Below are 26,472 nucleotides of genomic sequence, written 5' to 3' on the forward strand. Positions count from 1 at the left end.
CAGCAACAGACCAGTTGGGAAGAGTTGGTATTTTCTATAGACGGGGGACTAGCCTTACCTGCCCCAAAACGAAAAAGAACCACCAGCACAGCAAGTAGACCTCAAAAACGTAGACACTCTTCCAAATTAAGAACAAGTAGGGGAATGTTTGAGAACCTCTAGGGTAGCAGCAGCCAACCCTTAGAATTACATAGCTCTGAAAACGAGCAAACCCTACAGCTGGAAGGAAGACATAACCGAGAATCAAAATTGGAGGAAGAAACTGAGCACACTAGTGAAGAAGAGAGGGAGGAAGCGGAACTTCCCTTAACCCCCAGTGCAAGTCCACCACAAAACCCATTACAAGAGGATGAATTGGCCTAGATTTTGGCCAATATGAGTGAATATATTCAGCCCCAGAGTCCGCTCAACCTTAATATCGAAGTGGATCAATTATAAGAAAACTTTGCCCACAACAAGAATACATTAGAGGAAATAAATGATGAGGAAGAAGCAGGAGCAAAAGCCACTCAGGAAGTGGCAGACAAAACTAGGGTTACCTCTCTAGAGGAACCTAGTCCGGATAATTTGAACACTGAAGAGATGCTCCAAACAGAGGATATGGAAACTAGACAAGGCAAAGGCACAGCCCTTGAGGAGCAAAATCCAACTGAGCAGTCGAGCCCAGAAAGAATAAAAACAGTTATTCCTCCCAAGAAGAAGAAAAGTGAAATTAAGAGGCTATGAGAGGAACAACGAAAGCTGCAAAATTTAGTAAAACAACTCAGACGAAAGATAAGGACACTGAAAAGGGGGGAAATCTCAAGAAGAACCCCGAAAATAGTGGATGCAGATATACAAACTGAACTCCATGATACAAGGGCCACAGAGACTCAAATCGAGCCCATATTCATTCAAAACGATAAGGAATAGCAAGCAGCACAGACCTCACGCATTCCATTGCATGACAAAGGGACGCAAACTATAGACACTCAGTCTTGTAATAAGAGTACCCAGATAGATCTTCAACCTAAAGATGTTTTGATAGGCAACAACCCTGATATAACAAAATTCCAAGAGGATCTGGCACTAGCTCAGCGGACTATAGAGAAGCTTGAGGAAGAGACTGTATGCCCGTTGATCCATCCTCTTCTTTTCAGTCTCCTCAGTAAAATGCTCAGCAATATAATGGAATGTGGCAGAATCAACCACCTTTCCCCAGCTGGTCACAGCATCCATTCCCCATATCACCATGGCCAAATTAAACAAATCAAACCAATTAGCCGAACTTTCCTTACTGTCCACCATTTTGGCAAAATAATGCATATTCAACACAATGGTCACCCTTAACCTCGTAGAGTCAAACCTAATAGTCGAACTAGAAAAGACCTATGAATCATCCAGTTGGAACGATTCCTCTCCCTCAACCTACACTGCTAGCACCATATACATTGCAACAAAATCCCCAGACCAACTTAAGACCACAGCTCCTAGCCCAACCCATCCCGAACCCCAACAATAGACCGTTTCAATCTGTTCAAATAATCAAATGACTTGAACTAGAAACCAAGTTAAGGGAGTGCAACGACCTTCAATTAAGATCTAGGCGTATAATAGAACCAGAGGGAGATAAAAATGTTCAAGTTGAAAATTCATTACCCTTAGAAAAAACACCACAAGAAGAGAATTTGGTTAGACAACAAACCACCTCTTCTCCACCATCCCCAGAACTACTAATCATACCTCGCCCAATAGAACATCCTGATTTTGATCTTCTAGGAGAACTAAAAAATTTGTGCATAAAAATTCCACTCCTCCAGGCAATCCAAGACATCCCAATTTATGCCAAAACCATCAAAGAATTATGTATAAAAAATCCAAAGAGGAGAATAAAAACTAATCCAACCGTCCAAGTAGTCGGTACCCTATCTGACTTACTATCAGGAAGAGAAGCACCTGTAAAATATGAGGACCCAGGGAATCCTATAGTCACGGTGCAAATCAATGGATGCTCCTTCCCAAATGCCTTAGTTGATTTAGGAGCTGCAATCAATATTCTAACAACCACCACTTGTCAAAAGCTTGGCATTACATCATTAGATCCAACCACAACCTTATTGGAGTTGGCTAACCGATCAGTAGTCAGACCAGAAGGCACATTACATGATGTAATGGTATCTATAGACTCTCGGGAGTACCCTGCAGACTTCCTGATCATCAATCCTAAAAACCGATTGGATGGACATCCCTTAATTTTAGGTAGACCTTGGCTAGCAACTGCTGACGCTTACATTGGCTGTCGATAAGGCAGCATGACAATAACACAAGGGAGTAATGTCAAGAATTTAGCCTTATACCCTCCAGCTCAGCCAAGCTTAACAGTAATCAAAACAAAAAACAGCCTATATCATACCTGACTGAAAATATTATATCACCATTAACCATAGAAGATGCCCTCGAATTTAAAGACCAAAGAGAGGACGACATCATTAACAGCTTCATTAACCAACCAGAAACCAGATCCCATTTACAATGTCACATGATTGAGGCAACATTTGATAATGAAGTAGAAGAATATCCCTTAAAAGACACTCATGATCAATCAATACCTACCACCTCTGTTTAAAATAGCAAAACTATAGAAATTGAGGCAGGAAAAACTTTGAACATTAACAAAAACCTGGCTGCTGAACAAGAAGAAAATCTGGTCCAACTGTTGAGAAAATATAAGGAAGCTTTTGCATGGGATTACCCAAACATGAAAGGAATTGATCCCCTATTGCGTACACACCAAATTTTTACAGAAAAGGATGCTAGACCCGTTCACCAAACCCAACAGAGATTAAACCCTCATCTTAAGGATATTGTGAAAGCTGAATTACAAAAACTTTTAGATGTAAACTTTATTTACCCAATATCTGATAGCAAGTGGGTCTCTCCACTAGTAGTGGTGCCAAAGAAGAATGGAAAGTGGTGGATATGTGTAGACTACAGAGAATTGAATAAAGCAACCAAGAAAGACCACTTCCCCCTTCCATTCATTGATCAGGGATTAGACATATTATCAGGAAAGAAATTCTTTTCTTTCCTAGATGGCTTCAGCGGATACAATTAGATACAGATTGCCCCTAAAGATCAGGATAAAACTACTTTTACCTGTCCTTGGGGAACATTTGCTTACAAAGTCTTACCCTTTGGGTTATGCAATGCCCCTGCCAAATTTCAGAGGGCTATCCTCAGCGTTTTTTTAGATTTAGTAAATGAAGGGCTCGAAGTATATATGGATGATTTCACACCTTATGGAGATGATTTTGAGCCAGCATTACAAACATTGGAAAAGGTGCTGCAAATATGTATTGCCACCAGGCTCTGTTTGAGCCATGAAAAGTGTCATATGATGATGACCGAGGGACTCATCTTAGGTCATTATATCTCAGCAGCTGGAATACAGGTAGATCCAGCTAAAATTCAGATAATTTTTTTAATACCTACTCCTACCACACAAACAGAGGTACATAGTTTTCTGGGATTTTTTGGTTATTATAGAAGATTTATAGAGCATTTTTCTCAAATTGTTGCACCTTTGTATGCACTAACAAGAAATGTTGATTTCATTTGGACAGATAAGTGTGACCGTGCTTTTGAGGATCTGAAAAAGCTTGTGTCGACAGCCCCAGTGCTAAGGGGCCCAAATTGGGATTTTCCATTCCAAATTTCATCTAATGCTTCAGACACAGCAATCAGAGTAGTTCTTGGGTAGGAAGAAGATAAAAAGCCATATGCAATTTTTTGTATTAGCAAGAATCTATCTCCTACTAAATTAAACTATATTGTGACTGAAAAATAATTTTAGCTGTAATACATGCTGTAAATAAATTTAGACATTATATAATTGGGTATCCTATAGTTTTATATACAGATCACTCTGCAATAAAATATTTAGCAAATAAACCAGTTACAAATGGAAGAGTGACAAGATGGTTGATTCTCTTACAGGAATTTGACATCACAATTAAGGATTGACCTGGAAAAGAGAATCCTGTAGCTGATTTTCTCTCACGAATGCCAAAGCCAGCGGACGCAGCAGCCATCGAAGATCAATTTCCGGATGAACATTTGTTTGTTGTTACTGTCAGAACACCATGGTATGACGACATTGCAAATTACTTAGTAGTAGGCAAATTACCCAAGCATCTAACGCCTAATGAACGAAAACGGACAGTGTAGCGTAGTACCCGATTCTCTTAGATTGGGGGTTACTTATTTCATACAGGGGAAAATATGCACATCAGAATATGCGTCCGAGAAGATGAAATATTTGACATTCTGAAAGCATGCCATGATGGGCCGTGTGGCGGACATTTTGCAGACTGCATAATCGGTCACAAAGTTTTACAAACAGTCTATTACCGGCCCACTATTTTTAATGATGCTAAAAAGTTTGTTCAAGCTTGTGATAGTTGCTAGAGGGTGGGACACCCTGGAAAATCTGATGAAATGCCTCTGAACCCACAGTTAGTAATTGAGCCATTTGAGCGATGGGCACTCGATTTTATTGGTCCTATTAACCCATCATCAAATCAGAAAACATACATACTGGTTGCAACAGAGTATGTTACCAAATGGGTTGAAGCAGAGGCACTGCCAAGAGCTACAGAAGATTCAGTAATACATTTCCTTTTCCAATTATTTGTGCGATATGGCCTCCCGAGGGACATAATTACAGATGGAGGACCGCAATTTGTAGGTAATAAAATCGTTGCAACATTAAAAAATTACCACATTCGGCACAAAATTACAACTCCATACCACCCACAGGCAAATGGCCAAGTAGAAAGCACTAATAAGGTGATTGAGGCAATACTTACAAAAACAGTTGCATCACACAGACGTGACTAGGCTTCAATATTGCCGAAAGCCTTGTGGGCATACCGAACAATGTGGAGAAACACCACCGGGTATTCACCATATCAATTAGTATTTGGAAAAAAACCCATCTTCCTAATCGAGTTCAAAATTCAAACATTAAGAATAGCGCAGGTGGGTTTGAATTTAAATAAGGCCTAGACCAATATATTACAGCAAATCAATGAGTTAGATGAAATCAAGCTCTCAGCTCTTCAACACACTACATTAATTCAACAGCAGAGAGCAAAATGGCATGACGCCCTTATTAAAAAGAAAATCTTCTACGAAGGAGATTGGGCACTCCTATATGATTCCAGGTTCTAGGATTTCCCCAGAAAACTCCAGACACGATGGCTTGGACCTTATGAGATATAGAAAGTGCATGACAATGGCACCATTACATTGAATACCATTGATGGATCTAGACATTCTTTCAAAGCGAATGGTCATCGAGTGTGACTTTACCACAGACTGCTTACCTAAGAATCTTTTTGCCAGCAATTACGGGAAGATTCCACTATGCAGATTCTTGCTGAGGAAGATAACCCCTCCTCAACATTAATTCACTGAACAATTCCTTTGTTTCTGAATTTTGTACATAAACTTTTCTCTTTAATTTTGCTTGTATAAACTTTTTTTTTGTTCAAATTTTACTGTTGTTCCATTTAAGGAGCAATTGTTGTTCCTCTAAAGAAACAGCAGCCGTTCCATTTAAGGAGCAGTAGAAGGTTTCTTTATTTCATTTTCGTGTTGTTCCTCTTAAGGAACAGCAGTCGTTCCTCTCAAGGAACAGCAATCTTGCGTGCTTATATTTTCATGTTGTTCCTCTTAAGGAACAGTAGTTGTTCCTCTTAAGGAACAGCGATCTTGCGTGCTTATATTTGTTTGTTGTTCCTCTTAAGGAACAGTTGATGTTCCTCTTAAGGAACAGTAGTTGTTCCTCTTAAGGAACAACATTTTTACATGTCCCGTTTGATGTTTGTATTTTCGGTTGTTCCTCTTAAGGAACAGCGATTGTTCCTCTTAAAGGAACAGCGATTATTCCTCTTAAAGGAACAGCAGTCGTTCCTCTTAAGGAACAACACCTCTACATTTTTTATTTTCGTCGTTCCTCTTAAGGAACAACACTTCTGTGTGTTTGTATTTTCACTGTTCCTCTTAAGGAACAACTGTTGTTCGTCTTAAGGAACAGCAGCCGTTCCTCTTAAGGAATATCACCTCTGCGTTTTTTATTTTAGTCGTTCCTCTTAAAGGAACAGCACTTCACGTGTCTCTATTTTTGTTGTTCCTCTCAAGGAATAGTTGTTGTTCCTCTTAAGGAACCGCAGTCGTTCCTCTTAAGGAACAGCACTTCCGCGTGATTGTATTTCGATGTTCCTCTTAAGGAACAGTTGTTGTTCCTCTTAAGGAACAACAGTCATTCCTCTTAAAGGAACAGCACTTCGCGTGTCTCTATTTTTACTGTTCCATTTAAGGAACAATTGTTGTTCCTCTTAAGGAACAGCAGTCATTCCATTTAAGGAACAGCAATATCGCCCGCTTATATTTGTGTTGTCCCTCTTAAGGAACAGTTGTCGTTCCTTTTAAAGGAACAGCAGTTTCAATTTGGAGTGCTTTTAGGTTGTTCTGCCGAAGGATCATCACTTTATTTTGCGCTTGTTTTACCTGCTGTTTTTCTTAAGGAACAGTTGTTTTTCCTCTTAAGGAACAACTGTTGTTCCTCTTAAGGAACAGCAGTTTCGTGTACAATTTTTTTTTTTTTGCCCTCTTAAAGGAATTGTAGTTTTGTGTGCAGATGTTCTTTTTGTTGTTCCTCTTAAGGAACAACACTTTTTGGGTGCATTTTTAATTGTTTCTCTTAAAGAACAACATTTTTTTTTGAGTTTTTGTGAATAATGTTTCAATCTTCATGATCCTTTCAAGGCAAAGATACAAATTTATGCAAGGACGCAAAAATTAGAGGTTACTGAAATAAGCAAATCAAATAAAAATTGTCATCTTTAATGAGATTGATTTGTATTGATAAGGAAAAGGAAAGGACACAACTATCTATATCACTTTGTTGTCCTTATCTTCACTAAAACTCAAATTGATTGATTATTTTTATCATGTTGGTTCTTCCCTAATTCTCTTTGATTATTATTATCGAATAAGAATAAGGGCATATTTTTTCGATTGAGATGTTCAGACTTCTTCCACCATCCCTACTCTTAAGGAGTGTTGAGCCATCCTATATATATAAATAGGAAGTGCTATATAAAAGAAAAGAAAAGAAAAATATATGTATATGATTACTAACAATTATATGATTTGTCAAATGAAATATACGGGGTCTCATCAAGAGCCAGCCTACCATGATCATAAGGGAGCAGTGAAGTGGCATTCCCACTATGGCCACCACACCAGGGATATGATCCAATGGGCACATCAGAAAAATAAAAGTCCTTGGAACAGGAGGTCTCATCATGAGCCGACCTACCCACCTTTCACTCCTTCCTGGTGAATGGCATTGTGATTCATCTGGTTACCAAGCCAGCACAATGGCCTCCATTTTGACATCACAAAGCACTTTCCTAGGCATACATAAAGGATTATGGTTCCAAAGGGTGAAAAAGCAACTTTGTCAAGGTTATAAACACCTGTGGGCAACAAAGCTCTGCTGATGGTATTGGAGTCATATTTTTCAACATCAATAGTAATTACAAACCCTTTTCTTATTTCTTTATCTTTATTTCAAAAGAGATTATGTTCCCAATTCCTTTTGAACCTTTTATGCATGAAATATCGTTTAAAAAGTCAATCATAACAGTTTAAGTGGAATAATGACCGCATAAGCATTTTACCTACGTCAGTTGTCCTTTTCCCTTTTTTGCATCACTCCATAGCATCTCCATATCTATTCACAATTTTCATCATTAGCTTCAATTTCAGCAACTCGATACTTTTTGTAATCTTGTCATGAATATGTACACCTTTCCCTTTTTATATTGTACGATTGTCCTCTAGTACGTTGCTCCTCCATTTAACCAATCGAGGATGACCTAACCCCCAGTGCAAGTCCACCACAAAACCCATTACAGGAGAATGAATTGGCCCAGATTTTGGCCAATATGAGTGAATATATTCAGCCCCAAAGTCTGCTCAACCTTAATATTGAAGCGGAACAATTACAAGAAAACTCTACCCACAACAAGAATACATTAGAGGAAATAAATGATGAGGAAGAAGCAGGAGTAGAAGCCACTCAGGAAGTGGTAGACCAAACTAGGGTTACCTCTCCAGAGGAACCTAGTCCGGATAATGCGAACACTGAAGAGATGCTCCAAACAGAGGATATGGAAACTAGCCAGGGCAAAGGCACAGCCCTTGAAGAGCAAAATCCAACTGAGCAGCCGAGCCCAGAAAGAATAGAAACAGTTAAAGAAACAATTGTTCCTCCCAAGAAGAAGAAAAGAAAAATTAAGAGGCTGTGAAAGGAATAGCAAAAGCTGCAAAATTTAGTAAAACAACTCAGACGAAAGATAAGGACACTGAAAAGGGGGAAATCTCAAGAAGAACCCCAAAAATAGTGGATGCAGCTATCCAAATTGAACTCCATGATACAAGGGCCATGAAGACTCAAACCGAGCCCATATTCATTCAAAATAAGGAATAGCAAGTAGCACAGACCTCACGCATTCCATTCCATGACAAAGGGATGCAGACTATAGGCACTCAGTCTTGTAATATGAGTACCCAAATAAATCTTCAACCTAAAGATGTTTTGATAGGAAACAACCCTGATATAACAAAACTCCAAGAGGATCTGGAACAAGCTCAGCAGACTACAAAGAAGCTTGAGGAAGAGACTGTTCCTCAAAAGAAATACCAAATATTGCAACAGTAATTAAGGGACATCAATGCATCAGAAAATGAAGCCTTCAATAAATATCGGAGGGCAGAAGAAAGAGTTGAAGAGATAAAGAACAGACTGAAAATAGTCATGAGTCAAATGGATACTCTCTGTTCCTTATATACAGATGTTTTAACATGCAGGTCCCCTGCCAAAAACTATGCTTTATTTTTGTTAGAAAGGTATTTACAGTTAAAAATTAAGGCTGTTAGGGCAGGGAAACCTATAGAATTAAAAACTATTGAGGATTTTATAAACTGTTGTAAACACCATGGAGTAAAAGTTCAACGATTACTCTGTGAGTTTTATTTACATAATTTTATATTGGAAGAGGAAATGGAGAAGAATCCCAGTCCTTTTGTGGGTGATGTACAGTTTCAAGCATTTATTTCATTTGTTGTTAACCAGTTAAAGTGGCTCAAGGCCCATAATACTTTTCAGAGACAAGAAAATGGGTTAGACCTTTGGGTCAAGGGTGAGCTGAGAAACCCATTACAACTGTTGGCTAAACATAAAAGCCTAATGCAAAAGGAGGGAGTAATTCAGACCTTGGGACCCATCCACAAAGAAATTGTCCAACAAGGGATAGAATATTTCCTCTCTATCAAAGACAATTCCTTGGCAGCAGCTAAATTCAGATGGAAGACTTCCAATCGGAATATATAGGACAGAGAGCCATTCAACTACAAAAACTTTAAGTTAGCTGCAGATCACCTAGTTACCTATAGTAACCTCATCTTGAGGGAAGGCCCGTATTGGCTAGGTTGTAGGTTTCGAAGCCCTATTATCTAGTATCCTGCAGAAGGATATAAAGCCATATATGAATTGCCTGAAGGGCAGACAGGGCCCATATTTGAAGTTTTAGCTACAAATCATGGTTTTAGACCACTTCATGACAATCTGTTTCCAGCCTATTCTCTGACTGTTTTGCATGCAAATTACATGGTTTTCATGAGGGCATGAAAAAGGGTAAGCAGGGGAGTGTGTTGAGCTATGGAAAAGGTATGAATTTGACATTTATTTTCTTATCTTTTCCCTTAATCATATCTCCTTTATATTCTAAGATGGTAATATATCAAGGAATTATAGTGAAAACAAGGGAGTTATTGATTATTGCAATTTAGTTAATTATTGTATTTTTCCATGCAGGAAAGAGAAGAAATGGAAAATTACCATTTTGGAGGAAAAGACAAAACAGAGTAATTGATGTTCCTTCACCAGGAAGCTGTATCCAGACAAGCAGATCAAGATTGGAGTGCACAGTTAAGGATAAGAACGAAAAATACCACAACATCAGTGCAAAACGACAACGAGTTGACTGGAGCTATCTATCTGTTATTTCTTGTTTTATCCACCTGGCCATTATAAAAGGGACAGCACTTGTAAAGATTAGGGGATTCATTATCGTTATTCAGAACTCACTGTTGTATTTCCACTTTGATCATCGGCTCTCGTTGATTAAAACAGAGTATGATTGCCTATAAACATTTTCGCATATGATTAATACATAATTTGGTTGTTGTTCCATTATTTTATACTAAAGTAGTCTGGCGGTGCTTCACTAGCGGCTAAGGGCCTGGCCCTGGTTGATCCACTTGCTATTATATACCATTACTTTACAATCGCATTTGTGTAATGGTTTGGTTTGAATTTCGTTTATTTGAATCGCATTGCTTTACTGCTCCTTTATTTAAGAGTTTATGAATTGTTTTATTGTATATGTTGTAACTGAATCACGTTGTCGTTCCTTTTCATCATAGTAAGATTATTATTATTCTCTGCAACTATATTGTTATGCTGTTCAATTTGATTACAGAGCTTCATTGTTCATTTCAGTAAACTGACTTTGCTGTTCATTATGGTTTCATAAGTTCTTTTGTTCATTTCTACTAAATATCATTGTTGTTCATTTCCTTTCTGCAAGTATTTGGTTTTTCCTTTCAGCATCGTTACAGTAGCATATTTATTCCATTTCTATTGGCAGCATTTTTGATTTAATTCCTTTCCAATCAGTCATTTTAGTGTGGAGTGTGAGATCAACAACTATAAAGGACATTGGCTATTACTGTCAGAGTTCTCAAATTGAGGATCTTGTTTATGTTTGATTTCATTTATATCAGTTGACAGAGGAAAGAGTTATTGCTACTGCATCCTTGACTGATAATTGCTGTTAATTTCCTAAGTGAATGATTTAGTTTCAGAGCATTGAGTTTCTTTTAATTACAAGTAGGTTTTTCAAGCATTTGTTTACTCTTGTATTTGAAAGCACTATACTACAAGTTAGAAACATTACTCTTGGATTAAATTGCCACCGTATACTGTGTACACTCTTGAAATAGAAAATTGTACCTGGATTGATAATTAATGTAGGATAAAGAGGAGTTAAAAAGACACCTTTTATACCTCAACGGATCCTAGACCTACATTTGATTCTTTCCCTTTGAAGATTGTGAATACCAAATATTTGCATGCCTTTGATCTTGATCAAGACCCTTCTTTTGAATCTTATGATGACCGTCTTCAAACTAATGAGCCTAAAGAGACCAAGACTGATTCTACAGCTTTTGTATATACTCCTATACCTTGTAAAATTCCGGATAGATACAAGCCTCTGATTTTACCTCCTATATCCCATGCTTTCCCTAAAAATCATTACCTATATCTACCAAGATTTGATGGTGAATGTGACATCACTGCTGAGAGACATGTACTAAATTTTGAGTCTTTTATTGACCTTTTTGAAGTTGATGAAGAGGATGTCAGTATTAAGATTTTTTCTCTTTCTTTGCAAGGAAGAGTCAAGAGTTGGTTGAAAACCCTGCGTGATGCGAGCATCTCAGATTTCCAGCAATTCGTCAAAGTTTTCCTCGACAAGTGGGTGGTCAAAAAAAACCCTTTCTTGATTCTAGAAGAGTATAACCAGCTGAAAAGACAGCCAAGGGAGACAGTACAACAATTTTCTGCCAAATTTAACCAAGTTTATTGTTCGATGCCTATTAATATAAGACCTCCTCCTGGATCCACTCTCTTGCACTACCCGGATGCCTTTGATCTGGAAATGGAGTTTCAGCTGAGAGAAAGGAACCTTGCAACACTTGAAGAGATGCAAAACAATGCAGTAGATGTAGAGGCTAATTTGTTGATCAGAAGGGAAAAGTTGAAGGAAGAAGAGATGAAGAACATAGATCCAGAGGAATCGACATCTTTAGAGGTAAAGCTCGACATTTTGGTAAGTGTAGTGGAAGAGATGATGCAAAATATCACCACAAGGAATGAGTATGATGTTCAAGACCATGGCTCACTGATTGAAGAAGAACAAGTGGCTGATACAAAACATTTTCTTTCTTATCCTAGTTGTCATAGATCTAATGGTGATTGTTTTATAGATCATCTTGGAGAAGAGAAATCTGTTGATATGACATGTATGCTTGATGATGTGTTTAATATTGATGTTTTGTCTCAGTTTGATCAGTATGATGATGATTATGTTCTCCAAACAGAAGCTAGTCTTGCAGACAAATCAGCAGTTGGTTTGTGGAAGGAGGAAGTTCACTTTCAGCAGCTCGAATACAATGATCAGCCGATGCATATCAGCTATGGAAGTGAGGAGGAAAGTGCAGCAAATTTTGAAGTAAGTGAAGGATCTTTGCCTTTTTGTTTTACTTTGTTTCAGTTCATCAGAGACAACTTTCGTGCAATCAGAAATGAATCGTCGATAAGTTTTGATTTGGACCATCTAGAGAGCAATGAAATCCTTGTTCAAGACTTCTCATATCTAGATTTGCAGCCCCCGAATGCCATTGAATGTCAAGTTGCAAATGAAGACTTGGAAGCTGGAACATATGATCAAATGATGCAAGATGATTTTGTACCATTATGTTTTGAATCATTTCAGTTTTTGAAAGGAATTTTGCATAGTATATCTTCAAATAAGCAACCTGTAGAAAATCATGCAATCTCATTGGAACCAATAGAAAATGGGTTGTAACAGTCTTTTCAAGTTTTTCACGATCCAATAGCTGATGTGTTGGATGATGTCTGTAGTCAAAGTCCTTCCCCATTAGCTAATTGGGAGCTTGAAAAAAGTATTGATACAAACTTGATCTGGCAGTTGATTTCCTTGTCATTTTCAGCAGGAGTCTCATCACAAAGCTTAGATGAAAGTTTGCATTCATGGTATGAGGAGAAGAAAAGTAATCCCCTGGATGAGCTAAGTACCAATGCACATGAATTTCAAGATCCTTATGCAGTATTTTTGGAGTCAGATAGAGCATCCATATTATTCAATCTGGGAAAATTTGGATTTATTTACAAGTTTTCATGGGAGTTGCATTGCAGTAGTTTTCTCTTCTTTCTTATAAACAAGCACTTGCGGAGAATTCAAACAGTAGCCAAAATGCTTACTTGGTTGCATTGGTTGTTTCATTTCACTTGATCAGGTGATGAATGGAACAGTTAAAGTAGGTTTTATTGAATAAGCTCCATTTTGAGCATCTTTTTTGTTAGAGTCGGTCTTTACATCCCTCCGTCAGAGATCATTTCTCTTATTGCATTTCATTTTTTTAGGTTTCTCATACATTTCATTCATCTGCATTCCGTTAGGGAGCATGCCATAGTCTGACGAAAGGGCCTTGTCACTTATTCCCCTCATGTTATCTACCTGTTGGCTCATCATTTAAAAAAAAAACATATACATTGAAAACTACATAAGTTGTCTTTAGGGTTTCATGGTCACTTAGGTCTAGGGTTTTATTAGGGTTTCGTCAAAACATGTGTCAGAGTGTTCAAAAATTGCCAGCAGGCCATGAGGATGTTTCAACATCAATAAATTTCATCAACAAGTGTTCGAAAATGTGTTTTTCCTCAAAACTCTGTTTTGAGGAAAAAACAGAGTATTCAGCTTTTATTGTACTAAAATCATGTAAATTTTGTTTTCTTCATTGCAAATTTCTTCATCTGCACCCTGGTTTCTTTCCTTAGCCCAGAAGCTCCATCACCTACAAAACAAACAAAGTTCAGCTCATTTAGCTCATCAACATGCCAAAAAAGTGAAAAAAGTCCAAAAACAGGGGTTGAAATAAAAGTTATTTGCCAAACATTATAAAAGTGGGTTTCATGAGCTAAAATATTAAAAGCTCTTTGATTATAAGCAATTCCTTCATTTGATAAGCTCATTTGTTAAAGAGAAGCAAGGTAGAGCAAATTTGGTGAACAAGTGCGAAATTTGGGTGAATTTGGAAGAAAACTGGCCAGCGCGGCGCACTGAGCAGGAGGCGCGGCGCACTGGGGAGGCACGACACACTGGGAGCAAAAAACCAGTGCAAAATAACACGGGCACGGCGCACTGGGAAGGCGCGGCGCATTGGGTGAGTTGCGTGGCGCACACAGCAAAAGGCCCGAAAACTGCCAAGAATTGTTCCAAATTGCCATTAACTTGCACGGATTTGACAGGTAGAGCCTCCATCTCTGTGATTTATCCAATTTTGTGATAGGCTATGGTGGTTTATGAATGGTGATGGTCTAAGCACATAATCAAACCCTACCATGTCAAAGCCCTCACATAAAAATGGCTGCCTAGGGTTTCAACAACTGTTTGCCACCAAGTTTATTCTCTTTCCATCATTCTCTTTTCTCCCTTATTCCATTTTCCCTTGATTTCATTGTTCCCTACCCCCTAAAATCACTAAACCCCTATCCCAAATTCCCTTTCCCAAATTTCCAAATGTAAAACTCTAACCCTACACAAAAATTCCTAATCCCATACATAAAACCCCCAAACTCTCCCATATTTCCCTAACAAAATCTATCCCAATAGCCCCTAATCCCTCACTGTTTTCCTCTCTCCTAAAAGTCCCTTGTTTCACTGTTTCCCCTTGGTGGCAGACATATCAAAGAAGAACCAACCACCCTTACTGAATTACAAGCCTGCCCTCTTGCCACCTCTTGTTTTCAGCATCAGTCATGTTATGAGTTTTGTGAGAAGGTTGCTAATGTTCAATTTCATCGTGAATTGGCTCATCTGTTTGTACTGAATTTACATGGTGATTAGGCCACTTTAGTTGGTGTCACTTTCACACTAACACCAGATTCCATTTCATTGGAAACCGGCATACCAAACATTGGAGAACCATGGAACAAGAGGCAGAAGATTGACCGGCAGCATTATGAGCCATATATTAAACCCAGTTTCTTGAGGCAGCTCAAGAGAGTTTTTCCATTCTGATATCTTAAAGATGATTATGCTCCACTAATGAAATTAATCATGAAGTATTTCAGTTGTGAAGGCCGGTTCTCTCGTTTATATGCTTATCACATCAAGTTTCTCTTGCATTTCACCCGAGTACGGATGATGAAAATTCCTTATTTCATATGCCGAAACATAGAGAGGATGACCACCCTTGTGCAGCACAAGACCCCTCAGTAGTAGCTTAACAGTGTTTATCATTTTGCTCTCATCAAGATTTTGGTGGTTCATCAGCTTGGATTACAGGACATCACTTGGGATGATTTCATCTCTCGTGACTTCTTCAAATCTTCACAGGGACCTTTAGAGGCTGGGCATGAGACAGGTGGACCTTCTCATCAGCATGAAGGCCATGATCCACACACTACTACTATACCGGTTTTCATTACTTATCAGAAGGGTACTAGGCAGTTGTTTGCAACAGCAAAGCAAGTGTTATCTCCACCCGGTGTGGAAGGGGCCTCGCTTCCGACATCAGCACCACAGGTACAGGACAAAGGCAAGAGGCCAATGTAGGATGAGGGGCCTTCAGGTGAATGAGAGACCGACTTCATTCTCATTTAGGATGACGATACAGACATGGACCTGCAAAGTGCCAACCTTAGAGATATCATCCAGGAGTAGCAAACAAAGATCAAAGCCTTGTCCCTCAACTTGGATAGGGCTAAATGGAATATAAAATACTTGGAGCAAATGAATAAGCAGCTTGAATATTAGCAGGTGATTATGGAATTGAATATTAGCAGGTGATTATGGAATTACAAAACATTAGGGAGAATCGTCAAGCTGCCCAAAGGAGAAGGATTGAATTCACTTCATTGGAGCAAGAGATTAATTATGATCGGGAGTCTTGGCTCAAAAGAGTCAACATCCACTTAGAGAGACCATTGGACAAGGCCGATAGGGACAAAGCATTGCTGATACACATGGCTTTCCACTACATGGCACGGAACAAGGTTTGCAAGGCACGAATAAGGAATCTAAAGGCAAAATTAAAGAAGGCAATAAGGAAGCAAAAGAGGCAAAAGGAGCATGATCGTCTTCAGATATTGGCCGAAGCCTCTTTATCCCAACATGACACTTGATAGAGAGGTTCCAGTCCAAATTTCAAGAAATTTGGAGCAATTTTTGGCATTTTGAAATTTTTTGCACTAAAAAACAAGTTTTGCCTCCCTATGCGCCGCCCCACGTGGCGCTCACTTTTGCTAGAGGGCTCCAAATTTCAAAAACTTTACATTTTTGGATTTTTCATGAAAAATTATGGTTTCTTTTGCATGGCCAAGAAATTTGGGCAGGTTTTGAGCCCTCAAGAGGTCAAAAACACTCAAAAAATGACCTCACTGCCCTTATTTTGACACACAGGAAGCAGTCTTGGGAGATTGAATTTTTGGAGGGGAAAATGACATCCAAATTTAGAAATTCCACTTCGTTTGGAAAGTAGATAGGCAGGGCTTTCCAACAAGCTATCTTGGGCTCAATTTGGACTCTAGGAAGGGCCTCAAATTGAGCTCCAAAGTGGCGCGATGCATAGAGAATCAGGCGCGGCGCATAGAGGATTTTTGCCTATTTTTCACTATACAGCTCAGAAATTCGCCCAGTTTTGACTAGTTTTGCTTTTTGATGTTACTCTTGATCTTTCATGATGTAATTTAATAACCATGATGTAATATTGGCACGTTTTTACTTGTTCTAGAGGATTCATTCACTAAAAAGTGAAAATTAAATGAATGAATCAGTTTCCTAGCATATAGGGGCAAGTTGTTTGATTGCCTAGATTTCAGTTCCTTGTTTAGAATTGGTTCAAACAGCTCCTAGAATGATGAGCTCGAACCCTAGAGGAATGGGAAGGAGTTAGGCTTGTCTATTAATTTCTCAGTCATTTTCAGGGTTGAACACTTGGGATTGCTTGGACTTCATTGTACATTTGATTTTCAGCATTTTTGGCAAAGGAAAGACAAGGGTTTTGCAGCACTTGTTGGGATCCTTGTGGCTCCGTGTTTTGACGGTGTTTTTCTATAAGTAATTGTAAGTTCACTGATGTTTATGTGTATCATTTTCCCTTCTCTTTTCTTCTAAAATTAAACAAATGAGTGATTGAGGTAGAATTCATTGGACTGTTGTGCTCTGCCTTGAAATTTTGTTTAATTTTACATGTTTTCATCTGTTTGAGGAGGACTCTTGAGACCTTCTTTCCCTCCTTAGCCCCTCACCAGTCTGATCCATCCATTCATTCAATCCAAAGCATCAAAATGATTTCCTTCCTTGCCCCAATCAGAACTCTGCAAAAACTAGGCCTCATCCCCGGACCCAAATTTGCCTTTCCCTTTTTTCCAACAAAACCCTCAAAAACTCAAATCAAATCCTTGCACTTCATACCTAGCCTAATATCAGTTGTTAAATCAGTCATCTCAAGCCCCATCGATTATCTTTCGCTGAGATTGACCCAGAGAGAGCCCTCTCCTATCCTCGTAGGGCTAGCTACGAGGCTGAGCGTGGTTTGATGTGGACCTAGAACCTTGCCTTTTCAGCCTGAGGCAAATCTAGGCTCTAACATTTTCCAGTTTGTCAGTTATGTTTTAGTATCGAGTTAGTTTTTATTTGAGTAAAAGTTAGTTTGTGTCATCAAGTCGTCAATTTACAGTCATGCATTTCAGTTTGAGTTTTTACTCCATGCCCAATGGATAAGACTACTAGGCCTACGGTGTTCTTGGCACCTCCAAGGAGCTACCATCCCCATTAGAGCCAATGTTAGTGTCAGTGTCTTCACACTGCCATCAGTGATCAAAATCTGCTCTTTTGCATTTCATAGTAGGAGTCCCATACTGATGAGTTTGCATTCCATTAGGTCATGGATTCACTGATGGTAGGGTTTTCTTCAAATTTTTCCCTCATGATCTATACTTGCTGATCCTCTTTCATATATTTCAGTCATGGCTCATGTTCCCTTTGCAATTCATTTCATTAGGTATTAGGGTTTGGTCTCATTAGGTTTTAGGGTCCCACCATGGTCAAATCCAATAATTACATTCCAATAATGATTAGCAAGGACATGAGGAGGCCAATAATGATTAGCAAAGCCATAATTTATCATTTTGAAAGCCTAATGTAGTTCTCACCTCAAAACTTGTTTTGAGGTGAAAACAGAGTATTTTGTTTTTATCTTCATTTATGATGTAATTTTATCTTTTCATATGTAATATTGGTTCCCAGCTGCTCCTAAGCATCTTTTGATGTTTCCAAGCACCTGCCACTGCAAAAATTAGGTTATCATGAGCACAAATCCACCTACAAAGTAAAAGAGAACAAGCACTAAACCCTAATTTCCTCTCCCACTGTGCTAGGGTTGGCTAAGGGATTAGAAATATTTGAGAAGAGGAGGCATAAGGGATATCAGAAGGTATGAGGCCATTTCATATCATCAAACATCAGGTCTCCATCATTTGTCGAGAAGTCATTCCAAGGAACAAACCATTCACCACACATACGAGAAAATTTTTCTTCAAACAGTGTTTCTAAGCAAGAAAAGATGAATTTGACAACAGTGAGGGAGGTTTTTGTTCATCATAGATACAAGAAGAAAAACCTCCTTCAGTTTGTACACAGGTGTCATGGTTTTAGAGAAATGTCAAAAATGTAGTTGCTACAAGAGAGTTAATGCACTTCTGGAGTGACCTTGGGAAAATCAAAATTTCTCCTAGCCAGTTTGACCAAATGACTTTCTTGTTGAGTCAAATGATAAGTAGACACAGAGATATTTCTAATGAGCTATCATGAGCTCAATTTGGAATTCAGGAAGACCTCCAAACATTGACTAAAACAGCACTTTTCATTTTGGCAGCCTCATTCTGCACATTTTGACCAAGCTTGGGAGATTGGACTTTTGATAGGGAAAATGAACTCGAAATTGAAATATTCAAGATGTTTTGGAAAGTAGACTTGATAATATTTCCAATGGGCTATCCCATGCCTAATTTGAACATCAGGAAGGCAGTCAAAAGTTGTCCTGAAGTGGCGCTGCACTTAGGGAAGGTGGTGTTGCGCTTAGGGCAAGGCACTGCGCTTAGGGAGTTTTTTGCCAGTGTATTTTTGAACGGGCATTGCACTTATAGGGTGGTGCTACGCTCCTCGGTTGTGGCACTTCACTTAGGCCAGCCAAGCCAAAAGATTCTCCCAGCTTCTAATTTATGCCAAATTTCCTCCTATTCAACACTTGGCAAGTAAGTATCGTTGTTCCTCTTTCTATTTAGTTTTCATATATGAAGAATTTCATGTTTTTCACTCTCAAATATAAAACCCTAAATTTCACTACAAAACCCTAGTTCTTTGGTTTTCCCCACCACTCACCTCATAACTAAACCCTTATCCCCACCACTGTTATCACATTCTACCACTCATTTATCACTCCCTTAACCCCCTCCTTCTTATGTTTTGCCCATAGCTTCACTCACACCCATTCCTCCAAGCCATTGCACATACCATTCATCCCATACATTATCAAAACTATGCAAACTAAGAGATTTAACTAAAACATGGACAGAGGAAGTGATTTTGAGTATGATGAAGAGACAGCTAGTGATAGTTTTGTGGAGAGACATAGGCATAGAAAGCCTCACAAGGGAGGAAAAATCATAAGAGAAGAGCCCACCAGTTTAAGAGAATTGCAAGCTTGCCCACTTGTAGTCTCTTGTTTCAGACACCATGGATGTTTTGAATTCTGTGAACTAGTGGAGAGGGTCCAGTTTCATCATGAGCTTGCTAGACTTTTTGCGGCTCATTTGCATAACTATGAAGTGACACTGGCTGGAGTAAATTTCACAATATCACCATCTATTATTTCAAAGGGAAAATAGAGATAACCAAATGATGAGGCACATGTCCTATCACTACATGACATGGAACAAAATTTGCAACATGAGAATGAAGAGGATGAAGCTAGGTTGAGGAGAGCCTTAGAGGGCAAGAAAGAGAAAGATAGACTCAAAATGTTGGTTGAAGTCTCTTTGGCCAACTAAAGCACTTGATGGTGGTGCTTCATGCCAAATTTGGGCAAATTTTAAGAAGTTTTTGTATTTTTGAAATTTTGAAATTCACAACACAGAAAATTTGTCCAAAAGCGCAGTGCCACCGGCGCTGTGCTTTTTCCTAGGGCATCCATTGGAGAAAAGGTTGATATTTTTGGATTTAGAATGATGAGGACATTCACTCTGGAAATTTTCAGAAGTTTTGGAGTAGATCTGGTTCACCAAAAGGTCCAAAAACTACCAAAAAATTACCTTTCTGCCTCTTTTTGGACACACAGAAGTAGTCTTGGGAGATTCACGTTTTGAGGGGTCAAATGACCTCCAAATCCAAAAATTCTAGGTGTTCCAAAACCTAGACTTGAAGATCTTTCTGAATGAGCTATCATGGGCTCAATTTGGCTAAGGGGAAGGCCTCCAAAATCATGTGGAAAGTGGCGTTGTGCTTAGGACCAGTGTCACTGTGCTTAGGGCCATTTTGCTTAGAAAACTAAAATTCGCCTATTTTGACTATGAATTTTATTTCTCTCTCCTCATGGATGATTTCACTGATGTAATTGATGACACGGCATGTAAATTTAATGGTAAAACAGTGTTTTAGAGGCAAGTGGTTTGACTGCCTAAATTCCAGTTCTTTGTTGGGAAATGGTTGAAACAACCCCTTTTCTTATGGATTCGACCCCTGAAGGTCAGGATGAGCAGTTTAGATGTATATATTATGTGTTTTCTTGGTCATTTGGTGAGGATGGATTCAGCTGGATGCTCATGCACTGAACACTTATCATTTTGTAGCAGTTTTGGCAGGAAACTAATAAAGTTGCAGCTATTTTTATGGGATCCCTGTGGTATGGCCTTTAGCATGTGTTTCTTCTTCTATTAATATGTTCTCATGTTATTTATGTATGCCTCTTTCATATAATTGGTTCTGATTGGTTGTTTTCAAGTCAGATAGGTGGAATATATTAGGTTTTATTGCTATGCCTTGGGAAAACAACAGTATTTCATGTTTTCTTCTGTTTAGGAAGGATTCTTGACTTGCTCAGGCCCTTCTTAGCTCCTCACCAGTCTATCATTTCATCCCATCAAGCCTAAGGTGCTAAATATCATACCTACCTTGCCCCATAGAATCCCCTGCAATTTTGACTTAGTTTCCCAGACCCAAATTGCCAAGCTCCTCCTGATCTGGCAAACACCAACAAATTCAATAAAAACCTTTCGAGCTACTATACCTAGCCTAAAATATTTACCTGATTTAGTCATCCCAACTAATATTCTAAAGGAGAGAGCCCTCTCCCGGCCTTGTAGGGCTAGCTACAAGGCTAAGCTTGGTTTGTGGTTACCCTGGAATTGCCTCCATTTAGCTTGAGGTCAATCTAGGCGATAACAGTCTCCATCTTAAACAAAGATCTCAAGGAGATATTTCCAATGACATATTACAATTACAAAGCAAAGCCAATATAAATAAGTTATGACTAAAACAATGTAAAAGAAAAACAAGGTATGTAGCCACTTCTAGGACATGTGGCTCTACAACTAGATCTCTAATTAGGGAGCAGAGTGTGAATTAAAATATGTAGCAGAGCACGAAGTGGACCGCGCAGTGGAGCAGGGGAGCGCCAAAAGGAGACCGTGCAATAGATATACCACGTGGTATATGGACCTAGGTGTGGGTCAAAACCCCTCCCTTTTTCTAAAATCATATAATATTGAATGATTTCGAACCATAGTCCCTTGTATTTTCGAAACCATGGTATTGGGGCCATGGGAATGTAGCGATGTAATCCCTCAATGTAATAGTATATATAGGGATCAATAGTAAATAATAGGATCATATCATGTATTGAATGGTTTAATAATTGTGATTGGATTTTGTGGCGAAGGATAGGCTTTGCAGCTGAGTGCGTAGAGGCCGAAGTTTGCAGCTAAGTGCGCAGATGACCTACAATTGAGTGTGGGGTTCAAGAACTGTTTATTGTACAAATTCTTTATTATAATAAACAATTCTTGTGGACGTAGTCCCACATTGGGATGAACCACGGTAAAATATGTCTTCATGTGTTGATTTGCTTGTTAACTGCACTTTATTTCAGTACTGTGAATTTATTTTAGATTTTAAGCTTCTGTGGTAGTTTTTTGCAGTGGCATGATCCAGATTATCCACAGTTTGGTGCTCATTCTGTCGACGTTTCAAACCCCAAAGGGGGTCCATCATCAGGACTAAATTAGATAGAATATGAATGAAAGCTTATTGAGAGAAGAGTCTTCTGACCTGGGAATAAATAAACCTAGATCCCTAATTTTTATAAAGAAGCCGACAATTATATATATGATTTCTTATTTATTTTATTTTTATTTATTATTTTATTTTTATATAATAATTCTATTAAATATATATATATATATATATATATATATATATATATATATATATATATATATATATATATCTATTAATTAATATATTTATTCCTATTGTTTTACCTAGAACCTAAAAATGTTTTAATTGATAAGTTTAATTCATAAATAGGTTTAATTTATTTATTTTATAATTCCTTTTAATTCTTTTTATTTTTATTTTTATTGTTATTTAATTAATTTGAAATTAATTGATTAATTAATTAATTTAATTTTAATTCTATCCAAATTTCTTTATTATTAACTTTATTTATTGTTATTTACCAATTTTTCTATCTAGCCCTAATTTTCAATTAATTAATTAATTAATTTATAATCTTTTATTTATTTATTAATCAAATGTTAATCATTGGTTGTTATTAATTGTTTTAGTTTATAAATTGACTAATTTTATTAGTTTTTATTTAGAGTTAATTAAAATCAATATAATTAAATAATTAAATTAATTAATTTAATTTTGATTTAATTAATCTAATTTAATTTAATTTTAAAATTAATTAAGTACTAAATTTATAATTCTTTCAATTGTTTTATTTTTATTAATTAATTTAAATTTATTTTTTATTTTAATATTGTTATTTATCTTTTTTCATTGTTTGGCTTATAAAGTCCTAATTGTCTAATTAATCAATTAATTAATTAATTTATAATCTTCATTTTATTTCAGTTAATTTTCTAGGTTATTATTATTTATTTGAGTAATTTTATTTAATTTCTATTTTTATTTAGAATTAATTAAAATTAATTTAATTAATATAATTAATCAAATTAAAATTAATTTAATTTTAATTTAATTTTGATTTAATTAATTTAATTTTAATTTAGTTTAATTAATTTTGATTTAATTAATTAAATTTAATTAAAATAATTCATTAAATTTATTAATATGAAAATCCCTGATACTCCATGGAGGGGTTTATTTGTCTGAACAGGGGAAGCCAATTTCCACTGATTTCACTCCCATTGTCCTTGTTGAGGTTCTGAGGAAATTTCATGATTTCGATGGCCTCTCTGATTTTTCTTTTATGATAGTTATCCTCTCTTGCAATAATTTTAGCGTCTTCCAAACACATATGATGTTTGGTTTTGGACGAGTGTTCTGCAAGGGCTAATGTACGGGACCTCTCATTCTTTATATCAGTTGCGTGCTCTTTTAGTCTTATCTTCAGAGACCGACCTGTTTCCCCAATATAACTCTTGCCACAAGAGCAATCAATCTTGTACACACCCTTGAGTTGTTGACGATCAATGTTATCCTTAACCGACCTCATCATTTGCCTTATAGTTCCACATGTTGTAAATTGAGTGTTTATGTTATTCTTCCTTAAAAATTTTGCAATCTTATCTGTAATCCCTTGGATGAATGGAAGGTAAACTTTCCCATGATTTTCTTTCTTGTCTTCAGGAGGACGCTTGGAGAGGACCTTATCCTGAGCTCTTCTTATAGCTTTCCTGATACTCCACTCCTTGTATCCAAGGCTTTTGAAGACAGAGGTTAAGTGTTCAATCTCTTCTTTTAGGTGATCCGGGTCAGAAATTCTGAAAGCCCTAACAGCTAGAGTGTTTAAGACGCCAGATTTTTGGGAAGGATGATGGTAAGAGTCAGCATGAAGATAGCTATCAGTATGAGTTTTCTTTCTATAGACCTGGTGTCCCAAAGTACCATCCTCTTTTCTACTGATCAGAACATCAAGAAAGGGGATCTTACCATTCTCTTCGAGCTCCATAGTAAATTTGATTTCAGAAGATATAGAGTTAAGATGATTGAAAAACCTCTCCAGTTCCGCCTTACCATGAGTCCAATTCAGGTTAGTGTCGTCAACAAATCTTTTCCACCAAGCTGGCTTCAAAGGGTATGAGTCAAGGGCCTTTCTTTCGAAGTACTCCATGTATAGGTTGGCGACAATAGGTGAGAGTGGGGAACCCATGGCGACTCCAGATATTTGTTCATAATAGTGATCTTGAAAACTGAAAAATGTGGATCGTAAACAAATTTCTGCAAGATTTGTTGTTTCAGGATCGGTGGCCATCTTTATAACATGAATAGCTTTATCTAGAGGAATCTTTATAAACAAAGAAACCACATCAAAACTTACTAGAATATCATCTTTATCCACCTTTTTATTCTTAATAAGCTTTACAAAATCATTTGAGTCTTTTATAAAAGAGTCTGTGTTACCAACCAGAGGTTTTAGGATCTTAGCTACATACTTAGCCAATTCATAGGTAGGGGAACCAATGGTGTTAACAATTGGTCTAAGAGGGACCCCTTCCTTATGGATTTTTGGTAATCCATAGATTCTAGGAATAACCTCACAGGAGGGAATCAGCTTCTTTTTTATTTTATCTTCCAGGTTAGTTTCCATGATGGCTTTCTTGACTTGTTTTATCACCTTGGGAATAGGGTTGGAGTTGACTCTTCTATAACTCCCACAATTTAAATGCTCATTCATTTTATGAATGTAATCTTCCTTATTTAACACAACAGTGGCCCCTCCTTTATCAGCTTTAAGAACAACTATCTTATCATTGTTTCGGAGAGATCTAAGAGCCTCTCGCCCCTCTTTATTCAAGTTACTCTTTGGGCGCTTAGACCTCAACATAGCTATAGAACATTCCTGTCTTAATATCTCCTTAATTAAATCAAAATTAATTAAATTAAATTAAAATTAAATTAATTAAATCAAAATTAAATTCATTATAATTTGATTAATTATATTAATTAAATTAATTTTAATTAATTCTTAAAAAAAATAGAAATTAAATAAAATTACTCAAATAAAATGAAGATTATAAATTAATTAATTAATTAATTGATTGATTAATTAGACAATTAGGGCTTTATAAGCTAAACAATGAAAAATGATAAATAACAATAATAAAATTAAAATTAAATTTAAATTAATTAATAAAAATAAAACAATTGAAAGAATTATAAATTTATTACTTAATTAATTTTAAAATTAAATTTAATTAGATTAATTAAATCAAAATTAAATTAATTAATTTAATTATTTAATTATATTGATTTTAATTCATTTTAAATAAAAATTAATAAAATTAGTCAATTTATAAACTAAAACAATTAATAATAACCAATGATTAACATTTGATTAATACATAAATAAAATATTATAAATTAATTAATTAATTGAAAATTAGGGCTAGATAGAAAAATTGGTAAATAACAATAAATAAAGTTAATAATAAAGAAATTTGGATAGAATCAAAATTAAAATAATTAATTAATCAATTAATTTCAAATTAATTAAATAAAAATAAAAATAAAAATAAAAAGAATTAAAAGGAATTATAAAATAAATAAATTAAACCTATTTATGAATTAAACTTATCAATTAAAACATTTTTAGGTTCTAGGTAAAACAATAGGAATAAATATATTAATTAAAAAAAAAAAAATTACAGAACTATTAGATAAAAATAAAATAATAAATAAAAATAAAATAAATAAGAAATCATATATATAATTGTCGGCTTCTTTATAAAAATTAGGGATCTAGGTTTATTTATTCCCAGGTCAGAAGACTCTTCTCTCAATAAGCTTTCATTCATATTCTATCTAATTTAGTCCTGATGATGGACCCCCTTTGGGGTTTGAAACGTCGACAGAATGAGCACCAAACTGTGGATAATCCGGATCATGCCACTGTGAATTTAATGAATGTTTAAGTAATGAATGTAATTTTGCAAAGTAATAAATAAGTGTGAAGTAGTTTAGGAATGTGAAGTAGCCTACTAGGCTACTATAGCATAGAAATTTATTGTAGTTACATGTATTCACAACACAGTAATGTTTATAATGTGGAAAAGTAATTTGAAGTAGTTATAAGTGATAAAGCATAAGAAAATACAAAAATGCCACATCGTAGTATCCAAAAGGTTGCAAAAACTTGCTTCTGCAACCTAAGACAAAAAATGGTTCCATTTTCGGGACCAAGATCTGTTTGAGGGATGTTTATGTGGCATCTGTCGAAGAAATAAATTCAAGATTGGGT

Source organism: Pinus tabuliformis, chromosome 7, assembly GCF_031772625.1.
Source record: "Pinus tabuliformis cultivar Carrire ecotype Pingquan chromosome 7, CPIR1, whole genome shotgun sequence".
Taxonomy (NCBI): Eukaryota; Viridiplantae; Streptophyta; class Pinopsida; order Pinales; family Pinaceae; genus Pinus; species Pinus tabuliformis.